Source organism: Leucoraja erinacea, chromosome 33, assembly GCF_028641065.1.
Source record: "Leucoraja erinacea ecotype New England chromosome 33, Leri_hhj_1, whole genome shotgun sequence".
Lineage (NCBI taxonomy): Eukaryota > Metazoa > Chordata > Chondrichthyes > Rajiformes > Rajidae > Leucoraja > Leucoraja erinaceus.
Window position 1 is genome coordinate 3,572,234 of NC_073409.1, and position 15,853 is coordinate 3,588,086.

The 15,853-nt window shown below is 44.5% G+C and overlaps 1 long non-coding RNA gene across 1 annotated transcript in view; it reads right to left on the bottom strand.

Moving 5' to 3' along the window:
* The window catches only part of LOC129712555 (uncharacterized), a 60,868-nt gene extending 52,683 nt beyond the window's left edge, over window positions 1-8,185 (bottom strand). The window contains exon 1 of the long non-coding RNA XR_008726087.1: window positions 6,968-8,185. This is a non-coding gene — a long non-coding RNA (uncharacterized LOC129712555). The remainder of the gene's footprint in view (window positions 1-6,967) is intronic.
* Window positions 8,186-15,853: the final 7,668 nt, after the last annotated feature.

A 15,853-nucleotide genomic window follows, 5' to 3' on the forward strand; every position in this document is an offset into this window, starting at 1 on the left:
GTTATACGATGAAATCTTTCCCAATTCCATTCTGCAGCTGTTCAGTAATACAAAGGAATCATTTTAAAGTAACAATAACATTCTAATTGAATCTTGAAGCACTCCTTACATTCGGATCCATCAATATAACCACACAATATTAAGTAGACCCTTTAATAGCTTCATAAGTTACGATACTTTTGAGTTAAGGAATGATGCTTATTTGGAAGAATGGACATCCGGTGGTGCTGTTGCCAGCTGCCTCCACCCACGGTCTGGTAGCCTTTTTTAAATGTTGTTATGTTTAGAGTGTTTTTTTCAGTATTTTACGTGGGGGGGAGTGGGTGGGGAAAGGGTGGAATCGTCCTTCAGTCGCTTCCTGGCAAGGATGGGGCTATTATCCGGGCCGCGTCCTCGCCCTCGCCCCCCCTCCCCCGACCCCCTCGCGGCCTACCAACTGGATTGGCGCAGCCTTTCCTGCCGGGACCGGACCAGAGCTTCAGCAGCTGCGGCGCTGCGCTCGATACATCGCAGGGCGGGCGTGGCCTTACCTGGGGTCGCCAGAGTGTTTGGCCGCTGCCCCAACATGGCGGAGCTGTGGGTGCGGAGCTCCCAACGCGGGCGGCGCTGACTTTAACATCGCGGAGTCCTGGGACCCTTTGCCGGGGTTCGCCAGCGCGAATCTCCACCCAGCGCGGCATGTGGACATCGGGAGCCGCGGACTCCGGTGGAAGGTGGCGGGTTCAGGGGGTCGAGGTCGCTGACTATGTTCTCCCGTTCGACGTTGGGATTCCATCATTCCCGGCGAGAGGGCCTGAACATCGGGCCGCCCGTGGCGACAACTACAGGGGGCTCGGGAGGCCCCAACGACGGGTGAACATCGGGGAACAACCAGGGAGGAGCTTGACTGGACTTTGGTTCCTTCACTTACAGTGGGGAAATTTGGTTGTGTTGTGGACTTCTGTGTTCTGTGCTTTTGTGTTTTTTTTATTTTATTTTTTTGTATGACTGTAATAATAATAATAATAATAATAATCTTTATTTATATAGCACTTTTCAACAAAACCAGTATTTGAACCAAAGTGCTTTACAGAGTTTGATTAAATTAATTGAACAGGCCAAATGTCAATATATCCATACAAAACAAAAAAGAGAAAAAAGAAAAAAGACACAGAACAGTACACTACAGAAATCAACATGAAACGTCCCCCCCACAGCAGAATTCACTGTGAGGGAAGGCACTAAAGATATCCAGTTCTCCCCCTCATATAGACCCCGACCTCGGGTGGACTATGTGGCCTCCTCAGCCAACTCGATGTTCTCAGGCCCTCTGCCGTGAAGCTGGATCATCGGCGTCGGGTAAGGGAAAGATAATTTTGTTGTCTCTTAATGGAAGACAATGATATCAAATTAAATCAAATTAAATCAAATCAAATCAAATGAGAAGATGCAAGTGCCTGAAAGATGAATAGTGCTTGCTGGATGGGCTAGCAGGAAGGGAGAGAAGTTTTAGTGTGGAGACACAGAGTGGAAACAAGCCTCTCGGCCCACTGGCCATCGATCATCCGTTCTCACTGGCTTTATGTTATCAGCCTGTTTCAACGCTGTATCTCTCAACTAAACTAAAAAGGTCCATAAAGTCTCTGTATTGTGTCAAACTATCAGTGACTTCTGTTCATGTCGCTACGACTGCAATCCTATCCCTGCAACAGTCCAGCAGTGCAAGAGGCCAAATGCATAATAATTATTAAAATCATTTGACCTTGAAATGACCCAAAATACCTCTCTTAAAATGAACACATGTTTCAATCTAATCCTGCTTCATAAAGTATCAGGAAGGCCAATGATGGGCAGCACGGTGGCGCAGCGGTAGATTTGCTGCCTCACAGCTCCAGAGACCCGGGTTCGATCCCGACTACGGGTGCTGTCTGTACGGAGTTTGTACGTTCTCCCCGTGACCTGCGTGGGTTTTCTCCGGGTGCTCCGGTTTCCTCCAACACTCCAAAGACGTACAGGTTTGTAGGCTAATTGGCTTTGGTAAAAAAGACTGTGAATTGTCCCTAGTGTGTGTAGGATAGTGCTAGGGTCCTATCGGACTCAGTGGGCCAAAGGGCCAGGTTCCATGCTGTATCTCCAAACTAAACTAAACTAAAATCTAAACGTACACACAACACGGAGTGCTAACCACCAGGTGAGTTCAATCTCATTTGGTGAGGTCAAAACAATCGAATGCTTTTAACCGTGGAATCCACTCCGCAGTTTAAGCAAGACAGAGAACACAAGCATCCAAGGACAATTTAAAAAAAAAACAGGCTACGCTGGCATGCTGTCCGGATATCTTGGGCAGCTGCGAAGGATTCAGTGATGTTGCCAATTTCTGAACAGCTTTAACTTTTCAGTGAGGAGTGCTGCTTTGATTTGCAGTTTACATTGTAAAAGTAAATGGAATGGCTAAACCTCTGCCTCCAAATCCCATGTTATAAACGGAACTGGACATTTATTTACAAGAGGGAAGATGACCCGGGTCATTGGAGAGTGGAGGTCCCACTACGCCCTCTCTTGGACCGTGCCAGGAATGCGCGTTAATTTGAACACAGCGCCCCAACTTTTTGGTTCCCATCCCTTGAACCTAATCGACAGGGCTCTGGAATCTCCTGGTGTACAGATCCCAAGGAGAGACACTGAGCCACCAACATCATTTCCCAATGTTCTATAGATTCTGGATCAGTTCCCGTGGATTGGAGGGTAGCTAATGTTATCCAAGTCAAGTCAAGAGAGTTTAATGTCATGTGTCCCAGATAGGACAATGAAATTCTTGCTTGCTGCAGCACAACAGAATATTGTAGGCATAAATACAGATCAGATCAGTTCAATGTGACCATATACTAAAGAATATATATATATATATATATATATATATATATATATATATATATATATATACACACACATAAATACACAGATAAAGTGCAAAAGGCTGTTTTAGTTCACCTCCACTTTTCAAGAAAGGAGGGAGAGATAAACATGGATTTATAGACCAGTTAGCCTGACATCGGTGGTGGATAGATGCTGGAGTTCATTATTAAAGATGTAATAGCGGTGCATTGGGATAGCAGTAACAGGATCGGTCTGAGTCGGCATGGATTTACAAAGGGGAAATCATGCTTGACCAATCTTCTGGAATTTTTTGAGAATGTAACTAGGAAAATGGACAAGGGAGAGCAGTGGATGTAGTGTGCCTGGACTTTCAGGAAGCCTTTGATAAGGTCCCACACAGGAGATTAGTGGGCAAAATTAGAGCACATGGTATTGGGAGTAGGGTACTGACATGGATAGAAAACTGGTTGGCAGTCAGGAAACAAAGAGTAGGGATTAACTGGTCCCTTTCAGAATGGTAGGCAGTGACTAGTGGGGTGCCGCAAGGCTTGGTGCTGGGACCACAGCTATTTACAATATACATTAATGATTTGGATGAAGGAATGATATGTAACATTAGCAAATTTGCAGATGACATTAGGCTGGGTGTCTATGTATCTATGTAACCTCAACACTCATATTGAAGCCACCAAAAACTCTAGATTAGAAACATAGAAAATAGGTGCAGGAGGAGGTCATTCGGCCCTTCGAGCCAGCACCGCCATTCAATATGATCACGGCTGATCTTCCAAAATCAGTACCCCGTTCCTGCTTTCTCCCCATATCCCTTGATTCCGTTAGCTCTAAGAGCTCTATCTAACTCTCCCTTAAATCGTCCCTCCTCTCTCCTTCTATAAGACAGTTAGTTATTGCATTTATCTGATCATTTGCCACAATGTCAAATTTAGTGTGTAACAGCCTTGGTGGTAACTTGGGTATATATTCCATGTTAAAACAGCCATATAAATGCAACTTTTAGATAACATGTTAAATAAGATATCTTATATGTTTTTATTCACTTAATTCTTGTACTAACAAAATGCATTGATTTGTTTTCTTCACTAGACCCACCAAAAATCTTTACATTGTTTGACCACTTAATGACCACTGTTAATTTAAAAGACGGTGGTCCTCTTAAACTGGATACATACAAATTGCACATTCAGTTAACGGGCAGATTAGTGTTTTTCTTTCCTGGAAGTGCAGGATTTGTCAAAACAAACCCCGCACTTGGAATGTGTGACACATCTGAGTGTTTGCCCAATTGTGCTTTCTACACCCTCTTCCCACAGTCTTTGTCACCATTACGTTCAAATTAGCAAAACCAAATGTCAGCGCAATTTGAAGCCTAAACATATCTCGGGCACTGAGATGACGTATAAATCACTAAAACTGCAAAACATCAAATGCAGACATCAACCAAGTACTAGACGAATGTCAGATTAACGTCAACATCCAACATTTCCTTGCGCAATAGATGTTCATTTATTTTTGACACTATGGGATGAATGGTCATTTCCACATGGATTTAAGAACTATATATATAAACAACCCACCACATTGAAACAAATGCATTCTTTCTCAGCATGCCCCTGTTTTCTGGCCAATTTATTTTCTTTCCCCCAAACTAATACTAACAATAGTCTTCGGTCTGTGCAGATGCACTCAGGAAGTGTATCATTACGGTGGCGCAGTGGTAGAGTTGCTGACTCACAGCGCCAGAGACCCGGGTTCGATCCTGACTACGGGTGCTGACTGTACGGAGTGTGTTCGTTCTCCCCATGTCTTCTGAGATCTCCCACACTTTCCTCCCACACTCCAAAGACTTACAGGTTTGTAGGTTAATTGGCTTGGTCTAAATTTAAAGATTGTCCCTGGTGTGTGTAGGATAGTGTTAACGTGCGGGGATCGCTGGTCGGCGTGGACTCGGTGGGCCGAAGGGTCTGTTTCCGCGCTGTATCTCTACACTAAACTAAACCATAGTTTGTTGAGCAGAAATGACTGAAGCATTTTATATATTTTTTAAATCCTGCAATTATCATAGAATAATATAAAAGGCTACTCTATAACAGAGATATCCAATCTGTTCCACTCTCATGCACAATCCCTGCAGCATTTCAAATATTTCCTTTTCAATTATATCTCCAATTCCCTTTTCCATTCTTCTGCCACTTCTACCATCCTTTTAGAGTTACATTCCTCAATCCTAACAACTCAATGCATTAAACATAATTTCCCATCTCCTCTCCAGACAACATTTGCCAATTACTTTAAATAGCCTTTGGTTACTGACCGAGCTGCCTGTGGAATCTGCTGGAGCAACTCAGCTGAAGACACTGGAGTAATGCCCCTGTCCCACTTAGGTGATTTTTTAGGCGAACTCAGGTGGCTAGGATGTCGCCGGGGTGTCGCCCGTATGGTCATGAGTCGTCTCCTCAGTCGCCCAAAGAATCGTAGCGTTTTTCTGGTCGCCATTGGATTTTGAAATGTTCAAACCTTTTTGGCGAAAGTTGGCTTGACGCCAATGAGCGTAACTTGACTTCTCCTGACGTAGGCGCTGTCGTAGGTTGTCGCCAGGATGACGTAGCTTGTCGCTGGTGCTGCCTTCATTTTTTTTTTGTGGTTAAAGAACTGATTCTATTTCAAATTTTATGTCGTAGAGGGGGTCCAGTTGTCTTTTTTACGGCGACCTGCTACGACTATGACAGTCACCGGCAGTCGTCTAAATATAGCCTAGGTGGGACAGGCCCATTACTCAACTGATCAGGTAACATCTCTGGAAGACATGGATAAGTGATGTTTCAGATCTGGAAGAAGGCTCCCGACCCGAAACGTCATCTATCAATTTTCTCCGGAGTTGCTGACTTACTCCTGCAGATTTTGTATTTATCTCTTTAAAGCTGCCTTTTTATGTTAGGGATTCTTATTTTCAGAATCACAGCCTTTGTGATATATCGTTAACACAAAACTAAACAAATAAAAGTAGCAGCTCACAGATCCACAGTGGAAACCTTCCGTCATTGACAATAATGCATTTCGTTGTCTCTGTACTGTACACTGACAATGACAATTAAAAATTAAATTGAAAAAATTGAAATTAAATTAAAAATTGAATCTGAGGGAGTGGGCGAGAGAGTGGCATAACATGGAACTAGTGTGCGGGGTGATCGCTGGTCGGCGTGGACTCGGTGGGCTGAAGGGCCTGCTTCCATGAAACAAAACCTAAATCTGCACCCTTTTTCATAAGTGAAGAGTAACATTTGTAAATTGCAGACACTGGAATTGCTTATGTGCAGGAAGGAACTGAAGATCCTGGTTCATACTGAAGATAGACGCAAAATGCTGGAGTAACTCAGCGGGGCAGACAGCATCTCTGGGGAAAAGGAATAGGTGACAAAACCCTTCTATAGACTCCAGAACAGTAGGAATCACAAGGGGAGCAGTGAGAGAGGGAGTTGCAGTCCCATCAGAAAAAAGTGGCGAACTTCTTCAAGGTCGATGCACCTTGATGAGATGACTGAAATGGTAGATCATGTAACCTTTCTGATTAAAAGTTAGGGAGCGTGTTTTCAATTATCATTCATAATGTAATTCATGTTCATCAATTTATAGATGATTTTACAAGTATCTTTTAAACATGCTGTCGATATTTCCTTGTGATTCAGTTCAGTTTCAGTTTAGTTTATTGTCACGTGTGCCGAGGTACAGTGAAAAGCTTTTGTTGCGTGCTATCCAGTCAGCGACAAGGCAATATATGATTACAAGCACGCCATTAACAGTGTACAGAATCATGATAATGGAATAACGTTTAGTGCAAGGTAAAGCCAGTAAAGTCCGATCAAAGACAGGCCAAGGGCTACCGATGAGGTAGATAGTAGTTCAGCACTGCTCTCTAGTTGTGGTAGTTTAGAGATACAGAGCTGAAACAGGCCCTTCGGTGTATAAAGTCCACACTGACCAGCGAATCTGAATAAAGTCCCGCGCATTAACACCACTCCACACACACACACACACACGTGACAATATTTTTTTTACATTTTACATTTTACACCAAGCCAATTAACCTACAAACCTGTACGTCTTCAGAGTGTGGGAGGAAACCGAAGATCTCGGAGAAAACCCACGCAGGTCACGGGGAGAACGTACAAACTCTGTACAGACAGCACCCACAGACAGGATCAAACCCAGGACTCAGGGTAAGGATGATTCAGTAATCATTTGATCCAAATGCTTTGTATATAAAACGTAATATAAATGGAAATCACACTCAAAGTGAACAGGTTTTTTTGAAGAGCAATGACGGGATCCACAATCACGCTGGAGTTCTGATAGTTACTTATAACTTGAAAAAGACCTTGCTCTGCCCTCTGCCCGTAAAGGCCACCTTAGTCTAGTGCTGGACAAAGAGGCTAAACAGAGCTTGGGAGATGTCCTGACCTTTGTGGCCTGTCCTCAGGCACAGAGAATATCTTTGCCCTTTTCTTTCTTGAAATCAGCTCAAGGGAAAGGTCTCAGTGGACACTCTCTCACTACAGAGAAAAGAAGAGAAGAATTCAAGGAAAGAGACGAGAGGAAAATAAATCTCGATCGGAATCCTCTTATCAGCTCCTTCAATCACTTATCTAATAGCTGGTGTTTGGTTGGAGATTTTTTTTTGAAAATGTGACAAGAAAGATTTAAAAAATGTGAAAACAAAACATTGCTGATTAATGTGTGTGAATTGGCTAGCAGCAAATGTCAAGGAAAGTTGTTGTAATTTGTCAGATGTTCGAGCTGTCACCGAGTTAAAGAGGAAATGCAAAAAAAAAAAGGCCTGTATTCAAAATGTCATAACTGGTGAAAAGTCAATTATAATAAAATGCAAAGCTTTCTAATTAGTTTACTACTTAGCGAATGGAAATCTACCGACGATAGGATTTCGACCTGGATGCTAAACAGTTAGAAATCACCCTCTGCATAAAACAGAGCAGAATAGGCTCATTCAACGAAATGTAAAACAACATTTAGTTTATGGTTGTGGAAAGATTCTGCTTCGAGTGTTAACGTGAGGAAAACCAGCATTTATTCTGCATGTTTCGTTTTAGTTTAGTTTCTAGATACAGTGCGGAAACAGGCCCTTCGGCCCACCGAGTCCGTGTCGACCAGCGATTCCCACACATTAACACTATCCTACACATGCTAGGGACAAGTTTTGCATTTATACCAAGCCAATTAACCTCAAATGAGTTCTGAACTACATCAACTTTTATTGTTATTATTGCACAATTATTGTTTGTTTGATTCTTATGTGTATATGAGTGTGTGTGTGTGTGTGTGTGTATATATGTATAAAATATATGATCTGTATGTGAGTATGTTTATACATACATATCTTTCTTTGAACTTTCTCTCTCATTTATTATATTGTCTATAGCGTACTATGTTTACAACAGACAATAGGCAATGGGTGCAAGAGTAGGCCATTCGGCCCTTCGAGCTAGCACCACTATTCAATATGATCATTATATATTCTGTTGTCCTGCAGCAAGTAAAGGGCCTGTCCCATTGGGCATCATTTGCTCGTAATTTATCCATCATCATTTATGCGTCACGATGCATGACGCGCGCGTGGTGACGTGCACGTGATGCGCGCATGGTGCGTGGTGATGCGTGGTTGCGCGCAGCGCCCCAGGAATTTGGGATGCACAAAATCTTCACACGCCATCTGCTTGGCGCGCAAATAACGCCCAAGTGGGACAGGCCCTTAAGAATACCATTGTTCTACCTGGGACACTTGACAATAAAACACTCTTGACTCTTGACTCCTTCGAGATTGTCTCATCGCCTTCCTCCTACCCACCTCTCCCCCTCCCCCCCCCTCCCCCTCCCCCCCCCCCCCCCCCCCACGCCAAGAATAAAAACACATCACCTCACCGTTCACAGGGAGATCCAGGCGTTCCCTCACTTGTGCGGAAGGAACACCATTACTCACAAGTGCCTGTGTCATTCACACTTGGAGAAGGAAGGCCATAACTCACCGTCAGACCAGAGATATCCTTGATGTCCCTCGCGCCCCTCATCAGCCATAAATTTCAGCCGAGTTCTAATTCCAGCACTTTGAATAGTGCACCATCCGTAGTAATTAATTCAACAATGGCGAACAAGGTAATCAATAATCAGGACAAAGATGTGTATCAGAGATGAATAAGGCATGTCAGAGGTATCCTTAATCTTCTCCTGCACTGTATTTTTCACTCACAAAATGTATTACTGTCCTCCAGGACCCCTGTGTTAAATAAATGAACTGAGAAGAATAGTACGTGCAATGTTAAACAAGGGGAGGCTGCAGTCTGTGGCCAATCTATTAATAAGATAACCGGTGCAATTTGGAGATAGACACAAAATGCTGGAGTAACTCAGCGAGCCCTCAGTCTGAAGAGGGGTCTCACCCATTCATTCTCTCCAGAGATGCTGCCTGTCCTACTGTGTTACTCAAGCATTTTGTGTCTATCTTTGGTTTAAACCAGCATCTGCAGTTCCTTCCTACACATTTTGTGTGCAATTTGCAGTTGTTTTTTAAGGATACAATGAGTGATTTACTTTCCTCGCTGGCTTTTTCATCTGCTTCGAGTCCACACACAAGATTGGAAGATGTTCAGCCAGAGCTGAACACACATCTCGGCTTCTGCATACAATGGTGCCTGTCTGACTTGTTGCTTCTTGTGCTGCTTGTGTATGGTGGTGGATAGATTGGTGGAAACAGGGCCACGATGTGAATGCTCTTTCCTTGACCTCTCCTCGCTGGCCCCCTCCAAGCCCATCAGCTTGCCATGGTCCTACTGTTTGGAATTCTGGTCTAAAAGGTTCTTCCAGACCAACACCTTTGACCACAATGTGTGGGAAGGAACTGCAAATGGTGGTTTAAAGTGTAGATAGACACAAAGAGCTGGAGTAACTCTACGGGTCAAACAGCATCTCTGGAGAGGAAAGGGTGATGTCTTGGGTCGAGACCCTTGTTCAGACTGAAGAAGGTCTCGACCCGAAACGTCACCCATTCCTTTTCTCCAGAGATGCTGTCTGACCCTTTGACCACAAGTCCATCAGCATGGAACGTCCTGCAGGCACTGCAAGGAAATGACTCCATGGATCCTGTGGCGTGGTTCCCAGAGCAGACTGCCCACCTTGTCTAGCCAAAGACCTCATTGTCAGAAGTCACCAACAAGCACCAAGCTTTTCTGACTGTGAGGGGAGCCCTCCCTGTCAGATCCTTCCTGCACCATCAGAACCTCACGACCAGCGCATGCTGCCCTCGTTACGGCTGCTATGGAGAAGAGGCGGATGTTATGGAGAGCCCACCTCTTCGCAGTGTGTGGATTTGCAAAGAGAGTCTGGGGAGGTTTGCAAGGGCCCCTGTCACAATGTATTGCGAACAGCTCCCTAACAGAGGACTCTGTGGTTTACAGACTGTTCCAAGGGACGCATTCAGAGACTGACATCAAGTCATGCTGGAAGGTCATCAACTCGGTGAAAGACGCTCTTTGGTCGGCCCGAGCTTTGTTGACCTTCCAGCAGAGCGAGATGTCCGTCATGGCACTTGTAGCAAATGTAAGTTCATAAGTGATAGGAACAGAATAGGCCATTCGGCCCATCAGGACTACTCCACCATTCAATCACGGCTGATCAATCTTTCCCACTTAACCCCATTCTCCTGCCTTCTCCCCATAAGCCCTGACACCCGTACTAATCAAGAATCTATCAATCTCCACCTTAAAAATATCCATTGACTTGACCTCCAGAGCCTTCTGTGGCAATGAATTCCACAGATTCACCTAAAGAAATTCCTCCTTATCTCTTTCCTGAAGGAACGTCCTTTAATTCTGAAGTTGCTGATGTTGACCCGGCATTTTGCCAGACTTTCTATGAATCCCAAAAGGTGAATGAAGGGATCGGAGACATGAGGGTTCATGTTCTCACTGCAGCCCATCGCAGACAATCATGGTAGCGGAGACAGGGCAGCTGCTCCCACAAGTTTACAAGTAAATAAATGAAAGCACACTTTCAAAGCAATTATGCTTTGTGGCTTTTAGACGTGGTGCATCAAATTATATCTGCTAGTTACGAGGCCCGTCAGGGAATATCATGTATCAGTTTTCAAAAGAATGCAAATGCTCAGAGTGGAACAGCTTCAATTTTATTTTCCCTGAGCCTGCCTTATCCAACCTCGTGGCTTTAATAGTTAATTACCCAGGCACTTTGTGGTGAAGTTACAAACAGAAGCAATTGTTTCTGTCTTTTTAACTTACGCAAGTGCGACGTGTGCGTTTGTACGTGAGTGTGTGCATGAGTGTGTTATTGTCGGTAGGGATGTGTGACTTTAGTTTGGTTTAGTTTGGAGATGCAGTGCGGAAACAAGCCCTTTGGCCCACTGAATCTGCTCCGACCAGCGATCCCCGCACACTAGACTAGGGACAATTTTTTTACAATTATACCAAGCTAGATCTCTGGCGCTTTAAAGCAGCAAATCCACAGCTGGGCCACCATAGGCCGAGGGGTCGAGTGGCCTGTTTCCTCGCTGTATCTCAAGATTAAACTAAACTAAAGTTATTTTGCAGTCATTATTCACACGACAATAGTGTGCGTATCTGGCACCAAATGATGGCATGAGAAACACACACCATATAGGATACCGTACACTATATTTCTGCCTGAAATCCTGTCTGACTTCTCGGCCAAAGTGTTCTTTATCTCTCTACATCATCGTCTATATCTCTATTTTTCATTGTCCCTAACTAGTCTGCAGAAGGGTGGCACGGTGGCGCAGCGGTAGAGTTGCTGCCTTATAGCCCTTGCAGCACCAGAGACGTGAGTTTGATCCCGACTCCAGGTGCCGTCTGTGCAGAGTTTGCACATTCTCCCCGTGACCTGCGTGGGTTTTCTCCGAGACCTTCGGTTGCCTCCCGCACTCCATAAACGTACAAGTACGTAGGTGAATTGGCTTGGTGTAAGTGTAAATTGTCCCTGGTGTGTGTAGGATAGTGTTAGTATGCGCTGTGGATCGCTGGTCGGTGCAGTCTCAGTGTGCCGAAGGGCCTGTTTCCGCGCTGTACCTCTGAACTAAACTAAACTCAAGGGTCTTGAGCCGAAACGTCAGAGATGCTGCCTGTCCCGCTGAGTTACTCCGGCATATTGTGTCTATCTCATGATATTGACTCCCTTTACCTCCTCGGAACAAACTGATACCTTAAAAGACACACATAGGGGTGAGGGTTTAAGCAGTGACTCAGTGCTGACAGCTCAGATGGTATGAAAGTGACATGGGTTCTCTTGTTAAACAAGATATTAACCACAGTGGTCCTAACCCTGCTGACACAGTTCTGTATCCTTTAACACATCTTCCTCCCAGCACTCCGCAGAAGCTAATGAAATTTTACATCCAAATTTAAATTGATAGACTCAATTAACTAGCCAATTCATTTAATTAGAAGTGAGTGAAAAATTAATCAAAATGATTAGATTTGCATAACACATTGTAAAAACACTAACCAAGAAGTTTGATTGGAGGTTTTCATCCTGTATATAAAAGAAAAATGCCACGTCAAGGTTCTGGAGTTCTACTGTAGCTCCTGCCTTTAGATTCACCAGTGAAAAGATATCACGGCATGTTTTAAAACGCTGGACGCATTTTCGAAGCATGAATTGCTGAGGCATCCAAGAAAAGGTGTGTGCATATGTCGTTTTAGTCAGTCTACTATCTAGCCGAGAATCCCAATGTGGGCAAAATCCTAGCCAAATCAGTGGAGTAGCTGGGAATAACTGGCGGAGTTTAGGTAGGATAGCTTCCGGGGACCCTCCAGGGAGTCGCGCTCAAGAAGAACCAGTTATTCTGCAATAGACCTTTTGCTTTTCAAGTTATTCTATTAGTGATATGACAGCAAATCATTGTTGGAACTATAACACAGCATTCAAATTCCATCGTAGCTGGCTCGGAATGAAGCTGATTGATGTTCATCCAAAATGAAGCACATTGATTAAAGTCACTAAAGTCCACCCTGAGTAAACAGTTGATGCAGGTTTCCAATACAGGTGATTGAATTCTTCCTTGGTTCCACTAAATGTTGAACGCTGATTGCAGGATATCCTGTGTCGTTAAGATCTAACATTAATTATTATTCAATAGTCTGGAAAATAACCATTTTATTCACTGTCTTTTCCGGCACATTTATTCTTTTGTCGATCGTAGTTTTGCTTTACTTTCTTTCGGTTAGAGTCATGGAGTCGCAGGGTGATACAGCGTGGAAACAGGCCCTTCGGCCCAACTTGCACGCACCAGCCAACATGACCCAGCTACACTAGTCCCAACAGCCTGCATCCAAACCTGTCCTATCCACGTACATGACTTAGTGTTTCTTAAACGTTGCGATAGTCTCTGCCTCAACTACCTCCACGGCAAGCTCATTCCGTACACCCACCACCCTTCCTGTGAAAATGCTACCCCTCAGATTCCTATTAAATCTTTTCCCCTTCACCTTAAACCTATGTCCTCCAGTCCTCGATTCCCCTACTCCGGGCAAGAGAATCTATGCATCTACCAGATCCATTCTGATCTCAAGAGTTAGGCATTTACTAATTGTCTAGATTGATTGCTTGAGTTAGACTCACAGAGTCAGGGGTTATGGGGAAAAAGGCAGGAGAATGGGATTAGATCAGCCATGATTGAATGGCGGAGTAGACTTGATGGGCTGAATTACCTAATTCTGCTCCTATCACTTATGAGTCATAGTCGGATTTGTTAACTCATATGTTCATAAGTGATATGCAGCAGGGAAACAGGCCATTTGGCCCAACTTTAAGATGGCAAGATAGACAGAGACCCAGTCAGAAGATCCGAAATTCCACCCATTCTTTCTTTCCAGAGATGCTGTCCCGCTGAGTTACTCCAGCATTTTGTGTCTACCTTTGGTGTAAACCAGCATCTGCAGTTCCTTCCCACCAGACGGCTAGGGTAGGTTGGGCCGAAGGGCCTGTTTCCACGCTGTAGGACCCCATGACTGAATAAAATGGAGAATGGGGAATCAGCGGCCACTGGGAATATTGGGAGCGCAAATTGTGTAGGGAACATACAACATCATAATGTAGACAAAAGTGCTGGAGAAACTCAGCGGGTGCAGCAGCATCTATGGAGCGAAGGAAATAGGCGACGTTTCGACCCGAAACGTTGCCTATTTCCTTCGCTCCATAGATGCTGCTGCACCCGCTGAGTTTCTCCAGCACTTTTGTCTACATTCGATTTTCCAGCATCTGTAGTTCCTTCTTAAATACAACATCATAAACCCCTCTCCCGCCTGCTTGCCCCAACAGTGGGAGAATCTATGGATGTTACATTGACTTCTTCACCCATCTCCAAACCAGTGAAACTGAACTGGAAGTAAGTCACCCTCAATCCCCACAAACCGTCTGAGAATATCTGGGTTGTTCCATTGTCAGTACAGACGACCATTAAATACTCTTGACCCTTGACTCAAAATTCCGTTTTGAATGTTCTCGGGCTTTGAGCATCTCAGTGAAATGCAGTCCACACACTGGAAACACAGAGCGATGCAAAGATCGCCACTGCCCAGTAGACTACGCTTTGTGTCCGCACCTTCAAATAATTTCTTCTTCTTCATCAGAACAAAGGCTGTGCTGGTACTTTGAAGGCAGGGGTGAATGTCAACTGTTGATGTCTGACTTTACTCAGAGGTTTGGCCTGAACAAAGGGAGGTGGTTCAGATTTACTTTTTCTTGCCTACGTAGGCAGTCGGATTTGTAGACCAGATTGGGTAAGCATGGTAGGTTTACCTCCTTGAACAATATTAGTGGATGAAGTGGGTTTTTAAGACATATCTGAGGTTTCAAGATATCAGTTATCTGAAGAATCATCACCTATCCATGTTCTCCAGAGATGTTACGAAAGAAACTGCAAATGCTGGTTTATACTGAAGATATAACATTTAAGGTTGGGACCCTTCTTCAGACTGATTCTAATACTGGGGGAGAAATTAGAAGAGAATTGGAAGTGAGAAAAAGCCTGGCAAGTGATATGAAGCAACTGCAGATGCTGGTTTAAACCAAAGATAGACATCCCATTCCTTCTCTCCAGAGATGCTGCCTGTCCCACTGAGTTACTCCAGCATTTTGTGTCTATCCTGGCAAATGATAGGTGGTAGACACCAGGAACTGCAGATGCTGGTTTAGAAAAGAAAACACAGAGTGCTGGAGTAACTCAGTGGGTCAGGCAGCATCCCGGGAGAAAAGGAATAGGTGACGTTTCAGGTCGAGGTCCTTCTTTTGACCTCTCCAGAGATGCTGCCTGACCCACTGGGTTACTCCAGCACTTTGTGTCTTTGACTCAGTGGCTTCATGTTTAGCAGTAACAAATCTCGATAAATTGTGTTGTCATCGAGAGAAAGATGTTTTACCAGTTTAATTTCTTTCTTCTCCTTATTTCGTGTGGCGTGCATTGCCCAAAATTGTTGGACAACTTGTTCTATTTGATGTTTAAGAGGGAACTGCAGATGCTGGAGAATCGAAGGTTACACAAAAAAGCTGGAGAAACTCAGCGGGTGCAGCAGCATCTATGGAGCGAAGGGACACTTGTCCCTTTACCTCCCCCCTCGACTCCGTTCAAGGACCCAAGCAGTCGTTCCAGGTGCGACAGAGGTTTACCTGCATCTCTTCCAACCTCATCTATTGCGTCCGCTGCTCTAGATGTCAGCAGATCTATATCGGTGAGACCAAGCGGAGGTTGGGCGATCGTTTCGCCGAACACCTCCGCTCGGTCCGCAATAACCAAGCTGACCTCCCGGTGGCTCAGCACTTCAACTCCCCCTCCCACTCCGTCTCCGACTTCTCTGTCCTGGGTCTCCTCCATGGCCACAGCGAGCAGCACCGGAAATTGGAGGAACAGCACCTCATATTCCGTTTGGGGAGTCTGCATCCT